This window comes from Onychostoma macrolepis, chromosome 01 (genome assembly GCF_012432095.1).
Source record: "Onychostoma macrolepis isolate SWU-2019 chromosome 01, ASM1243209v1, whole genome shotgun sequence".
Taxonomy (NCBI): Eukaryota; Metazoa; Chordata; class Actinopteri; order Cypriniformes; family Cyprinidae; genus Onychostoma; species Onychostoma macrolepis.
Genome location: NC_081155.1, coordinates 10,555,261 through 10,568,384, shown reverse-complemented (window position 1 = coordinate 10,568,384; position 13,124 = coordinate 10,555,261). Strand labels below are relative to the sequence as shown.

The window sequence follows — 13,124 nt, the reverse complement described above, 5'->3', positions numbered from 1 at the left end:
ACCTGGTTAAACAGCGGAATACCGGACACCGCTATTGAGCTAGCGGACGCCACACACTCGGGCGGATAGAACATTAGATGGCTCCGGTAAGACCAGAGGTGGTGGATTGTGCATTTACATTAACAAAGCTTGGTGCACAAACTCTGCTATTGTTGGGAGTCATTGTTCAGCTAACCTTGAGTTTCTCATGGTTAAATGTAGACCGTTTATCTACCGCGGAGTTCACTTCCACCATTATAACTGCAGCCTATATTCCCCCGGATGCTGATGCCAAGCTTGCTATGAAAGAACTTCACGCAGCCATCAGTAAACAACAGACTGATCACCCGGAAGCGGCTTTTATTGTTGCAGGTGACTTTAATCACTCAAACTTAAAGTCAGTGCTACCCAAGTTTCACCAGCATGTTTCCTGTCACACCAGAGGAAACAAAACCTTAGACCATGTTTACACAAACATGGCTGGAGCTTACGTTGCGACACCCCTCACCCACCTGGGACAGTCAGATCACCTTTCTTTGTTCCTCACCCCCAAATATGCACCCCTCATCAACCGTGTGAAGCCATCAGTGAAGACCATCAAGGTGTGGCCTGCGGGGGCAGATTCCACACTCCAGGAAAGGTTTCTACACACAGACTGGAGTATGTTTGCTTCTCAAGCCACCAGTGGCGCTCACACAGACATTGACTCTTACACCTCCTCTGTATTGGATCATATCAATATCACCATTGACAGTGTTACAACCCAGAAACAGATCACCAGATATCCAAATCAGAAGCCTTGGATGAACAAGGAAGTGCGACTCCTGTTGAAGTCACGCAACGCTGCCTTCAGATCAGGAGATGCACAAGCCTACAGCACATCCAGAGCAAACCTGAAGAGGGGCATCAAAAGGCCAAGCACTGCTACAAGCTAAAGATAGAGGACACTTTTCCAACTCTGACCCTCGACGCATGTGGCAGGGCATTCAGGCCATCAGTGACTACAAACCCACCCACTCCACCCCCGCAGCCACTGATGTCAACTTCCTGAACGAGCTAAATTACTTTTATGCTCGCTTTGAAAGAGACAACAGAGAAACTGCCACCAAGCTCAATCCCTCAGATGACCACCCACCAATCATACTCTCCTCCACAGATGTCTGCAAGGAACTGAGCCGGATCAGCGCACAAGGCTGCTGGACCAGACAACATCCCTGGTCGTGTTCTCAGGGCATGTGCGGAGCAGCTCGCTGGGGTTTTACAGACATTTTCAACCTGTCTCTTGCCCAAGCAGCCGTACCAACATGCTTTAAATGCACTTCCATTGTGCCAGTGCCAAAACACTCTAGTCCGAGGTGCCCTAATGACTACCGCCCTGTAGCACTCACACCCATCGTCATGAAGTGCTTTGAGCGGCTGGTCCTGGAACACCTAAAGACTCTCTACCATCCACATTGGACTCACACCAGTTTGCCTACCGTAGCAATAGGAGCACAGAGGACGCAGTTTCCATGGCACTGCACTCTGTGCTCACTCACCTGGACAATAAGAACACTTATGCACGTATGCTGTTTGTTGACTTCAGCTCAGCATTCAACACTGTCATCCCAACCAAGTTAATAGCCAAACTTGGAGACCTGGGCATCAATACCTCAATGTGTAACTGGATTTTGGACTTCCTGACCAACAGACCCCAGAATTTTCGATCAGGATTCACCTGCTCCACATCCATCACACTTAACACTGGTGTACCACAGGGCTGTGTGCTAAGCCCGTTTCTCTACTCCCTCTTCACCTCCGACTGCAAGCCTGTGTATGGATCTAATTCCATCGTCAAGTTTGCAGACGACACCACGGTGATTGGCCTCATCAGTAACAACGATGAGACTGCCTATAGGGAGGAGATCCAGCACCTGGCCACATGGTGCACTGAAAATAACCTGCTCCTCAACACCACCAAAACGAAGGAGCTCATCGTGGACTTCAGGAAGGAGTCAAGAGGCACACACGACACCATCCACATCAATGGAATGGCTGTTGAGCGTGTCTCCAGTTTCAAGTTCCTGGGGATCCACATCTCGGCGGACATGTTGTGGAAAACCAACACCTCCAGCCTGGTCAAGAAGGCTCACCAGCGCCTCTTCTTTCTGAGGACACTGAGGAAGAATCAGCTCTCCTCAGCTATCCTGCACTGTAAAAAATGATTGTGATTTTAACAGTAAAAAACTGTAAAATACCACAGTAATAACCTGTTAAATGATTAAGAGTAAGTTTCCTTACTACATACAGTGAATAACTGTAATAGATCTAACCTTTGTTTTCGAGAAAGTAGCCTCAGAGTCGACACTCATAGACTGTGTCTGAAACCACACCCTACACCCTCATTCACTAGTCCTACATTACTTCACTATATAGTCCACTAGACAGAGTGATTGAGAACATATGAGTGAATTCAGACACTGATGAACACCTGCTGTTAACAAACACAATCACTGAAGGAAAGAACAAGAAACAAAACTACAACTGACATACAGCCTTAAACGAAATCAACTGAAATAAAACAGCAGAGGATGATTAAACAACTCCACAAACAGCATCACCAGCTCCACTTATTACTAACCAGTTTGACTTCATTTCTGTCATATATCGACGAATTAACAGAGGTTTATATTTTATTTCAAATATTTTGTTTGACCTCACCATCTTGGTGATCGGTGTTTGCTTTAGTTATGCTCTTGACCCTTGACTCTTTAAGGTTAGTTTTTTTTTGGTTGTTGTAACTGTGTTTGTAAAGCACATTTGTTATGACAAGAAAAGCTAAGAGAGCTTGTAGTTAAATATTTTTGGTTAACTGTTATTGGTGATCATTATCACTGATTTATTTCAGTTAGTGTCAAACAATATGGGTGATTCGTAATTAATTTCATATTGTATATGGTAGTAATATTACTCTACAAGTTAAGCTGACAAACCATTATGAAAGAATTTAAAAGCCTTTTATGCACAAAACCATAAGAGTTACAACACCATTTAGACACACAGACATCAGGAATCAGCACATGAACCTCAACAATGGTGACTACTAATAATAAAAAAAATAAAAAAAATGCCGCAAAGCATGCTGGGTGCCAGTACAAAACTCCCAGCATGCACTGCAGCATGAATAAATTATGCAGCTGAATGTTCTTAATATTTTCTTTATTTGCTTTTATTTAGGTGTTGTTTTTGTTGTTACTTTTCAGTAGACTGTTTTGTGATGTTCAGAGTTGAACTGTTTTTTTTTGTTTTTTTTTATATCGTTTTTGATTGTCACCAATTTTGAGATTCATACGCTGATTGTTGATGTCTGTGTGTGTTTAAGTTCTGCCGTAGTTCAAAACATTTATTTGTGCATATTCTGGTTAGAGCTGTTTCACAATATTCGATTGTAGTAATCAATGGTGCAATTAACATATCACATGTTTAATAAGAGACTTAACGTGGTATAATCAGTGAATTAAACTAGATCATGTTGGTTTTGATATCACAAACATCAGTCTCAGATGATTAAAGATTATTTTGGCTTCTTTTACTTTAAAAACTATGCTTAATAAACACAGCTAATTAAAACAACCAAACAAAAACCAATGTTAAAGAGTCACGATTCAAGATCCCAACTAAAGCAACCACTGATCGCCAATATGGTGACTTCAAATGAAAGTACAATAACTAAAATCTCAATAAGAGCTTTTGTACACATATGACATAAAGTAAAAGTGGTTAGTAATAAGATGCTGGTGTGGAGTTGTTTAATCACCCTCTTCTGAAATCTTGAGAGATTTCATGTGTTTTATTTCAGTTGATTTCATCTTGGCTTTAGCTGTAAGTTTTATTTATCTTTTCTTGTTTCTCGTTCCTTCAATGATTCTACTTGTTAACAGCAGGTGTTCATCAATAAAGCACAATCCTAATTTAATTAGTCACTTAATTCTCTCATTAATTCATCACTGCTTCAGTGTTACTTCAACACTCTGTAGTGTGGACACATAGAAGTGCTCTTTAAAACTGAGGATTTTGCTGTGGGATTAAAGGGGTTAAATTTGTGAGATGACAAAACATTCTGTGAAATGTAATTTTAACAGAAATATACCGTAAATTTAATTTACAGAAGCAAACTGTAAAAACAGTAGATTACTGGCAACCACAGCTGCGGTATTTAACCGTAAAATCAAGACAAAAACAGCAAAATACTGTTAAACCTAACAGTCAACTTCCTGTTGTGTTTTGTGGGTCACCATTGTGCTGGAGAGTAGAGCCTGTGCTTAAGTCAAGGACGGAGAGAGGGACACTGATGTCATGCTGCATGTTGCTTTATTTAAAGGCAATAACTATGTAGCTGTTAGTTTTAATCGCACATGCATGTATGCTGCTGTTATTTGCAAGAGATTTGGGTTGGATTGATGACTTTACATAAATCAGTAAGATTTTCTACACGGATTTAAACTAAATAGTTCTCAATACTCTTGTGCTCATATTACATAAACATTATAAATATTAGTTTATAAACAAATGGCAGTTGGATAATTTAAGCGTAGTCGGTTTCTGCAAATAAGATGAGTTAACTGAAAGGTTTGTGTATTAACATTGTATCAGTTAATGAGATACGTTTTTTCACTGTAAATTTAAACAGTTCTGTAAATCCTAAAATGTTGCTACCGTATTTTTCACGGTAAAATTCTGGCAACTACAGCTGCCGGTATTTTTCCGTAAATTTAACAGATTTTTTTTTTACAGTGTGGTGAACTTCTATCGCTGCGCAATAGAAAGCATCCTGACCAACTGTGTCACAGTATGGTATGGGAGCTGCTCTGTTGCGGAGCGCAAGGCACTGCAGCGGTGGTGAAAACTGCCCAGCGCATCACAGGGACTCCACTACCTGCCATCGAACACATCCAGAGGAAACGCTGTCTGCACCAAGCTCAATCCCTCAGATGACCACCCACCAATCATACTCTCCTCCACAGATGTCTGCAAGGAACTGAGCCGGATCAGCGCGCACAAGGCTGCTGGACCAGACAACATCCCTGGTCGTGTTCTCAGGGCATGTGCGGAGCAGCTCGCTGGGGTTTTACAGACATTTTCAACCTGTCTCTTGCCCAAGCAGCCGTACCAACATGCTTTAAATGCACTTCCATTGTGCCAGTGCCAAAACACTCTAGTCCGAGGTGCCCTAATGACTACCGCCCTGTAGCACTCACACCCATCGTCATGAAGTGCTTTGAGCGGCTGGTCCTGGAACACCTAAAAGACTCTCTACCATCCACATTGGACTCACACCAGTTTGCCTACCGTAGCAATAGGAGCACAGAGGACGCAGTTTCCATGGCACTGCACTCTGTGCTCACTCACCTGGACAATAAGAACACTTATGCACGTATGCTGTTTGTTGACTTCAGCTCAGCATTCAACACTGTCATCCCAACCAAGTTAATAGCCAAACTTGGAGACCTGGGCATCAATACCTCAATGTGTAACTGGATTTTGGACTTCCTGACCAACAGACCCCAGAATGTTCGATCAGGATTCACCTGCTCCACATCCATCACACTTAACACTGGTGTACCACAGGGCTGTGTGCTAAGCCCGTTTCTCTACTCCCTCTTCACCTCCGACTGCAAGCCTGTGTATGGATCTAATTCCATCGTCAAGTTTGCAGACGACACCACGGTGATTGGCCTCATCAGTAACAACGATGAGACTGCCTATAGGGAGGAGATCCAGCACCTGGCCACATGGTGCACTGAAAATAACCTGCTCCTCAACACCACCAAAACGAAGGAGCTCATCGTGGACTTCAGGAAGGAGTCAAGAGGCACACACGACACCATCCACATCAATGGAATGGCTGTTGAGCGTGTCTCCAGTTTCAAGTTCCTGGGGATCCACATCTCGGCGGACATGTTGTGGAAAACCAACACCTCCAGCCTGGTCAAGAAGGCTCACCAGCGCCTCTTCTTTCTGAGGACACTGAGGAAGAATCAGCTCTCCTCAGCTATCCTGGTGAACTTCTATCGCTGCGCAATAGAAAGCATCCTGACCAACTGTGTCACAGTATGGTATGGGAGCTGCTCTGTTGCGGAGCGCAAGGCACTGCAGCGGTGGTGAAAACTGCCCAGCGCATCACAGGGACTCCACTACCTGCCATCGAACACATCCAGAGGAAACGCTGTCTGCATCGAGCTCGCAGCATCCTTAAGGACTCCTCTCACCCAGCCCACAGACTGTTTTCTCTCCTGCCCTCCGGCAGGCGTTTCAGGTGCCTCCGGACCAGGACCAGCAGACTAAAGAACAGTTTCTTCCCCAGAGCTGTCTCTTTACTGAACTCTAACCCCCGTTGATCCACTCCCTCATATATTATTAACTCTTCTCTCCTACCTCACATCTGCCTTATTTGCACTACTGAATGTAAATTTTTATTACAGTAACAACTGTTTACTTTTGTATCTTGCACTACCATACCTAAATTGGATTATGCTCATTTGCACTGCCGACTGTTGTTACATTATCAATGCTTACATTAACATTTTGCACCGTATGTCTAATTGTAATATGCAATCACTTCCACTGCACTTTTACACCTTGTTTATAGTAATAGTCATCTGTATATATATTATATTGATAGTACATATCACCTGTAAATTCTGCTTATAGTAATAGCCATCTGTATATTTATTCACTATACATATTCACCTGTAAATTCTGTATATTTATTCACTATACATATTCACCTGTAAATTCTGTATATTTATTCACTATACATATTCACCTGTAATTTCTGTATATTTATTCACTACACATATTCACCTGTAAATTCTGTTTATATTAATAACCATCTTTCTATATATATTTATACATATACTCAGTACATATCCTTGTCCTGCACTTATTCAACCATTGTATATACTGCACTTGCTACTATTGCACTTCTGGTTAGACCTAAACTGCATTTCGTTGCCCTGTACCTGTACTTGTGTAATGACAATAAAGTTGAATCTAATCTAATCTAATCTAAAACCCAAAATGTGTCCAAATATCATCTTTAAAGGTGTTAACTGCGCACAGGCTCCTGCTCTCCTTCCGCTTTGCTATAAAAAATGATTTGTGGGGTATTTTGAGCTAAAACTTCACATACACACTCTGAGGACTTCAGAGACTTATTTTACATCTTGTAAAAAGGGGCATAATAGGTCCCCTTTAAGTCTAGAGATTGACTTTTTTTTTTTTGGAATCAGTTGAAGTTTCCGTTTCAACTGAAACAGTTGAAGTAGGTAGAGGAACCGCCCAAATGTTTACTAGTTTGGAAAAAGAGGGCTGCTCAAAATTTTAATGGTCCTATTAAATGTTGAATAGGGCAGTTCCTCCGCCTATGTCCAGCGTGACCTTTTCAATGTGATTTCGTAATGCATGAGGTCGGAGATTACATAATGCATATCGCAGAGCCAGATCTAGGTGAGTATTCTTAATTAAAAAGTATATACATGTTAATTTTTATAAAAAATAACTTATTGTTTCAAAAGATAAGACCCATGTCTGTCTGCTGGAATCATGTAAAGCAATTTGAAGCTGCAATGAAACCATATTTTAGGACCCTCATATACTCCACTGAAATACTGATAAAGATGATCGACAAAGTAGTCCATGTGACAGTCTGTCAACTGTAATTTTACGAAGCCACAAAAATACCTTTTGCGCAAAGAAAACAAAAATAAAGTTTTTTCCCCCACATTTTCGTCTCTACTGTTTCTCTTGTGGACACGCGTTCACGACAGTACATGACGCAAGCGCGTGGTGGCGCAAGCGCTGATCTAGATCCAGCTGATGACGCTGAACACGCTGGGTCTGGATCAGCGCTTGCGCCACCACGCGCTTGAACATTTTTTCTTGACATGTGGTACTTTATGCAGTACCAATTTATGTACTGAATATAAAAATAGCTTAGACAATTTTATACTGTATATTCAGTATAAAATATTATTTTTAATGCAGTACATTGCTGTATGTTTGTACAGTATTGTTGTTCATGCAGTGTTATCATTTATGCAGTACATCACTTTATGCTTCTGTAGAACCTGGTCGAAAAGAACGCACACACATATTTAACTTAAAAAAACATTCCACTGGAACTGAGCTTCAGTCATCAACTCGTAAAAGTTACAAATGACCAATCCAACGCTCACAGTATCTGACTAAGCTTCCTGTCGGTTCTCCTTATCATCTCATGAAGCTGGGAGGAGAACATCTGACCATTCTTTGAAGCACAGGATTTTCAATGTTGGTCTTGACCAGTTTACCATAAATAAAGTCGAATAAACAGACAGTACAAAGCACAGGGAATCTGGACATGCTCCATGCCCAGTTTCTCCCTAAATTCCCTATCTGCTTTTGACCGTAATTCAATGATGGTATCAACAAGGAAAGACAGATATATGTTAACCAGACTTGAACAAACCTACAGCACAGACATCCTGGTGACCCCAGAGCAAACCCCCCTTTTTCAAGTTGCATTCCAAGACGATGCCGTCTCTGGTGCTCGGACATCAAAGACACTCTAGTCACACAGAGACGGAAAAGACTGCTGCTATTAAAAGCAATATATCCAAGAAACAATACATATACGAATGTGGTATTTTATGTTTCATATATCTGACTGTAGTTATCAGAACTTATGATATTTTAATCTGTGACTTAAACCATTTAGTAGGTAAAATTATAGGTATTCAATATATAACTATCTCATGTTTGGTATTAAATTTCACGTTATGATGAGTCCAGTACATTGAAATAGATGAATGTTGACTTTTATCTTCATAAGGTATGATTATAACACTTTGTAGAAATCTGCTAGGATATTGTGGCTTAGGTGACATATTTATGAGCAGATAATGTATGCACGAAGTTTGAGTCGTGTGGAGCGTGGCTCCTCCCTACAGAGACAATGTGATTGGGTCAGACAGTGACTAGGATGGACTTAATTCTGTCCGATAAAACAGACACCCCAACTTTGAAAAGAAGCTCAGAACAAAGAACGGGGTGAACAACTGGTGATTGCAAGAGACTTGGCTGAAAGTCTGGGCGTTGCCCCCCTGATCGTGCTGCGAAACATCTGGCTGATCATCAAAAGACTTCAACATTCTGGCCACGTCTGACCAAAGAAAACTTGCAAAGTTGCGGCGTAAGATCTTCAAACTCGCTATTCGCGCGCTACCAGGAAGCCATCAAATCCAAAGGAGGAATCCCGAGTGACGTCACGCGACAACACGTCAGCAGAGAAAGTCCTGGGTTTCACTCCAGCAACCCTTCAAGAAGTACCGCCTTCAATTTCAACGCACAGCAAGTAAAACAGACAAATCTCTTATTCACTGAAGCTGGTTGAATTGAATGAATCTTTAAAAGATAACAATAACTGAGTCTTCCGTTTGTGACGTCCCAATAAGGTCGTCCTTAATTCTCAAGAAAAGAGAATAGTTACCTTCCTTCAAACTGTTTTGATCTTGCCATAATATGTGTATGTGTGTGTGTGTATTTGTTTTGGTTATTTGTATTGTGCCTTAGAATAGTAAATAAACGCTCGATTCATTTTTAATGAATAGTCTGGTGCCTTGATTTTCAAATTGTTAAACTATTTGCCATAGATCGTTTTACCTGTTGCTCAGGCAAATTTCCCAATAAATTCTGTATTCTTATCAATAATAAGAAGCATTGCTGAATGTATACTTTATTAATACTCGCTGGACGAGTTGTTAATAAGGTATAAATTATACAATTTTGATTAATATTAATTAATCAGATCAAAATTTCTACGATTTGGTTCCCTAAAGCTAAAATTTATAAATGAAGGATAAAACCTTACAAATTATTACACTTCATACAGTATCGTTGTTCATGCAGTACATTACTCTGTATTTAATGCAGTTTTGTTTGTGCAGTACTTCACTGAATACTTCATACAGTGTCGTTGTTCATGAATTGAACTTGTTTTAGTGGAAAAATAAAATTCAAATGATTAAACTTAAATTGTTCATTGCACTTGTTTTATAAAGTCCTGTCAACTTTATTCTTACTTAAGACAAGTTCACAAAACTTAAATTGTTTATTGCACTTGTTTTATTAAGTACAGAGGGATATGTGTAACCAGTAATTTGGCAAAAGTATTTTGCTCTATAAGAGGGACGTGCAGAGAATTCCTCAGGGGCAGGGGCTCAAATGTAAAAAAGGGGCAATATGAGGAAAAAAAATTATAGGTCAAAAGATTGGATACATTGCTATTTTATATTTTTGCAAGAAGTCACTTATAGTCAACAAGCCTGCATTTATTTGATCAAAATGTATTTACTTTAGTTATAAACCTGTGATGCTTTTTCAGGATTCTTTGATGAATAAGAAGTTAAATAAGAACAGCATTTATTTAAAATATAACTTTTGTAACAATATAGCCTACACTACCGTTCAAAAGCTTGAGGTCAGTATTTTTTTTTAAAGAAATTAGTTTTTACTCAGCAAGGATTTGTTAAATTGATAGAAACAGTGATAAAGATTGACATTGTTAGAAAAAAAAAATCTCTATTTTGAATAAATGCTGTTCTTTTAAACTTTTTATTTATCAATGAACTCCAAAAAAGTATCACAGGTTCTAATAAATAAATAAAATAAAAAAATTAAGCACCACAACTGTTTCCAACATTGATAATAAATCAGCATATTAGAATGATTTCTGAAGGACCATGCATTGAAGAATGGTGTAATGATGCTGAAAATTCAGCTTTGAATAACAGAAATAAATGAGATTTTATTAAAATAGTATAAATGTATATTAAAATAGAAAAACATTATTTTAAATTGTAATAAATGCAGGCTTGATGAGCATAAGACACTTTCATAATGCTGCATAATTTTCAAAAATGGTAATATAATACGTCCTTTCACGTCACCATTTCTGCAGCCTACACTTCACATAATAGGCCTATTGGTGGCACTTTGGCTTAAATAAATAGTAAACGGTGTATATCATAAATAAATATAAGTGAATTGAATAGCCTACTGATTGCCATTATTGCGACTTTTTGCACTGCACGGTTTTGTGCATTGCTTTTAGCATACATTTTGTAATTTGTATGTAATTTGATTTATAAAATGAGACAAACCACAGATCCAGATCGCTCCACAAATAAGCTTGTCTGTCCCATGTAATTTTCAACCGATTTATGAATAAGAACGGAAAATAACTTCACGTATTGTCCAATGAAATTTGAACTTCTTGTGCCAGCTCATGATTGGTTGGTGTATTATACGACAAACGGGCATGGATGAATTATGTAATATTCTAAAATATATAATATGTGGATTTTTAATTAACTCACACTAGCTTTGATTATTGATGAAAAATGTTTAAAATATTGTTTAGTTTATTTTTTCCTTACGTCGACCCATAGGCACTCACTGAAAGAACCATGGCTCGAGAGCCTCGGTTTCCGAACAGACTGTGGAATATCAGTCGAGCAAAACGTACGAAACCCATAGCAACGCCTCAGATTGACAGATATGTAAAAATAAACAGGAATTTTCAGACTTTTGAGCAATTTGTTACTGTTTTGTACAAATTGTCATGTTAATTAGAATTCAAATGCATTTTGTTTTATTTACCACAATATCATTGCTATTTGTCCGAGAGGGGCACTTTTGAATAATTTTGAAAAAGGGCAGGGAATCGAGCCCCCAAAGCCCCCCCTTCTGCACATGCTTGCTCTATAATCAACTCTCGGATTTCATCTTTCTTAAAGCAGCACAATTTCATCAGCAAATCTCAAATTGGCTTCCTCCCTAAACATCGAACCACTGACCATATTCACACACACATTAATAAATTAACATGTACACCTAAAGAAAGAGGGGAAAGTATTTGCATGCTTCATAGATTTTAAGAAGGCTTTTGACACCATTTGGCATAATGGATTGTTTTATAAAATCATTCAAAGTGGGATAGGGGGACTTAATTAAAAACATGTATAACCAAAATAAATGTGCAGTAAAAATTGGACAGCAAAGGACAGACTATTTTCAACAGCGAGGAGTGAGACAGGGCTGCTGCCTCAGCCTGACTTTATTTAACATATATATCAATTAATTGGCAGATCTACTGGACCAATCAGACAGTCCAGGACTACAATTATTCGACACAGAAGTCAAATATTTACTTTATGCTGACGACTTGCTAATTCTAGGTCTCCAGAACAACCTTGCCATTTTAACTAAATACTGCCATGATTGGAATTTAGAAGTCTACAACACCACACTTCAACATGCTTTACAATATAATTATCTTGGTCTGGTTTTAACTCCCACTGGAAATTTCAATTTGGCAATAAAACATTACTTGTAAAAGCCCGCAAGGCACTGCACGCCATATGAACAAAATTATTCAAAATAGACATCCCCATCAGAATCTGGACAAAGATTTTCGATAGTGTCATACTGCCTATTGCCCTGTATGGAAGCGAGATCTGGGGCCCAACGAGTAACTACAGCCATAAAGATTGGCACAAACACCCTTTAGAAGCTCTGCATGTAGAGTTCTGCAGAAGCATCCTTCATGTCCACAGAAACACACCTAATAACCCCTGCAGAGCGTAGTTAGGTCGTCTCCCCCTAAATCTAATAATTAAAAAAAGAGTTTTAAAGTTCTGGATCCACTTAAATTGTTTACAGCTCACTCAGTCGTCACTGGATGGCTGCAAAGGAGAAGCGGCTGCTTAGTTCTTCGTCTTCTGAGTCCAGCAAGGAGATGATGTTCATGCTGAAGGAGAAAGATTCTGATGTAATGGAATTTATACAGATAATTTATACATATAACTTATATAGACAGCCGGATCATCCTGTTTTTGCAGGCAGAAATGTCATAGCTGCTGCACAAACATTAACAAATCAGGCTTCAGTATTTGGAGGAAAATGGAGTTTTGCCCAAACGTCATAAACAACACGTGAGAAACTGTTTCAACATGGGAACTTTTGTATTTCATTCTGCTATGAGGACTAATTGTCACATGCATGCAAAGCTTAAGGAATGACATCCGCATATGCCGCAAATGCAGGATTCACTCTCGAAAATTTGC

General features: G+C 39.4%; 1 pseudogene; it reads left to right on the top strand.

The window, feature by feature from the left end:
- LOC131546541 (B-cell receptor CD22-like) overlaps positions 1 to 13,124 on the top strand; it is a 127,875-nt pseudogene that overhangs the window by 76,435 nt on the left and 38,316 nt on the right.